Source organism: Arachis duranensis, chromosome 3 (assembly GCF_000817695.3).
Source record: "Arachis duranensis cultivar V14167 chromosome 3, aradu.V14167.gnm2.J7QH, whole genome shotgun sequence".
Taxonomy (NCBI): Eukaryota; Viridiplantae; Streptophyta; class Magnoliopsida; order Fabales; family Fabaceae; genus Arachis; species Arachis duranensis.
In genome coordinates, this window is record NC_029774.3 from 87710762 (window position 1) to 87713103 (window position 2342).

At 43.5% G+C, this 2342-nt stretch overlaps 1 pseudogene; it reads left to right on the forward strand.

Annotated features, from left to right (window-relative positions):
- Positions 1-1559, forward strand: part of LOC127745557 (uncharacterized) — a 144784-nt pseudogene extending 143225 nt beyond the window's left edge.
- The last annotated feature ends 783 nt before the right edge of the window (positions 1560-2342 follow it).

A 2342-nucleotide genomic window follows, 5' to 3' on the forward strand; every position in this document is an offset into this window, starting at 1 on the left:
ACTTTTGAGCCCACTTTGACTAAATTGCCTCTCAACTTATCACTTTTAGGCGCATCCTCATTTCTTCCAATCCATCCACTCATTTTTTTCTTTTTCTTAACTTGCTTTCCATTTGTGGTCCTTAAGGGTATGTGTCTCTCATGCTTTCTTACTTGCATGCTTAAATTACCCTTACACCACACGAATATGATTTGCCTTGCTCTTCCCATGTTATCTTAGTTACATGTTGCAGCTGTCATGTGACAATGATACCCATATTCTACGGCATAACTTTTCATTGTATAATCACATTTACTTCCACTTATTTGGGTTTGATGTTTTTTCCCTTTCTTTGTTCTCATAGGATGGTCATCAAAAAGAACAAAGGGAAAGCCCCCAAGAAGCCAACTTCCAATAAAGCGCACCACGACTTAACGGCCAAGCCACTCTTAAGGAAGACTAAGGGCCCCATTGATGTTCTAGAGAAGGACAACCCTCCTAAGGATTCGAACAAGTTTCCCAACCGTTACTGCGAACTTGTTTACTCAAGAATGATCGAAAGGAATTATCATCCGGAACCCCTCCTAGTCCTACCGGTTCACCTCCGTCCGATTGTGATGCCACACATTGACCGGAGGCAATGGAGGTTCCTCTTGAGGAAACCAAAGGAGGCCAACCTCTCATGGGTAGTAGAATTCTACTCCAACTACCACTCTCTCCTTCTCACATCAATATTTGTGCGCCGAAAGCAAGTGTCGGTCACAGTGGAAACCATCCAAGAAGTCCTTGGGATTGAACCATCATCGGATGTATATGACGCCTACGAAGAAGCCTTGGCTACATGCGATGACCGTGCATTCGATTGGAGCGCGATCCTCCGCGTCATTGCTTTACCCGACGCATATTGGATTCGGGGGACCATAAAGCAAAGACCCAAGGGTTTAGATGTCCGCCACCTCACTCAAGAAGCCACGGCATGGGCCCAAATTCTAGCTCACTATGTGCTCCCAAGCACACATGGGTCATCCATCACCGCCGAGTTGGCCTTATTGATATGGTGCATCTTAACCGAGAAACCGGTCAACATTTCGCATGCCATCCGCCAATCCATGGGGCGCATTCATGCCAAAGGAAATCTACCATTCCCCGCTTTGGTGACCGAATTGGTTGCAAAAGCCGGCGTCAACCGAGAGGCTAAAGATAGGAGAACCTCAATTCCGGTCGATGGTGATATAATTCTGACCAAGAGATGCCTCAAGCCTCCAGAATCCGCCAAGGACATCGGACTACCCACACCAACTCGCAACACCACCACTTCATCTACATCACAAAAATCGGCCGCCCAACGCCTTGAAGACCTTCACAAGAAATTGGACCGTTATGAGCGGCGTAACCAACGCCGCTATGCTCATGTGAAGAAACTCCTAAGCGTAGTCACCCCACCTATGGAGGAACCTGATATCTCCACATCCACCGCAACTTCAAGCGGCGAGAGCTTTGACATCGGAGATGTGGGTCACTCGGAGCTCAACCAACCACTGAGCCTAACCTATAGCACGGAGGACCGTGCTAAGTTTTAAGTGTGGGGAGGTCGGCCGACCGATCTCCGTAGGTAACATCTCAATAAATCTGAATACATTAGGATAGGGTTGCATGATTAGGTCTTAGTTGGCACCATTCGCATGATAAGTTTACTTGGTTGGAACAATGAACTGCTTTCTTAGGAAACCAATACTTTGGGGCAACCATGGGGCATTGCAAATTTTAAATGCTTTAATGCCAAAATTGCATGAAGAATTATATTTTGGAACATGGTTTTGAGCTAAGAACACAAGCAAGTGAGTTTTGAGCCTAATGGTGTGGTTACATCTCATAACCACTTACTCTCCTTCTTGTGTGCATTATTCTCCTTCTATGATTGTAATCTTTGCTTTGTTTCATTCTTTATGTCCATTATTTTGTGTATTCATGCATTTATGTGATTGAGGCCATTGTTTCATTAGCCACTTACCCAAATAGCCTACCTTTTGTCTTCCATTGTTAACCAATTTGAGCCTACGATTAACCCACTTGTTCTTTAATTTAGCACATTACAAGCCGTAAAGCGGAAAACAATGAAAGTCCTTAATTTGGATCTTTGATTGGCTTAGGCTAGCGTATGTGAGTATCATTCAAGTGTGGGAATTTTGGGACATTGGGTGGACAAAAGGGTAGTTTTGCTTTGTATTGAGAATATTAAGGAATTGGGTACATACTCATGTATTAATCAAATGTAAAACCTTATGCATTGAGATTCTTGTACATAGAAAGAAAAAAAATTGAGAAAAACAAAAGAAAAGAAAAAGAAGAATAATATGAAAAAA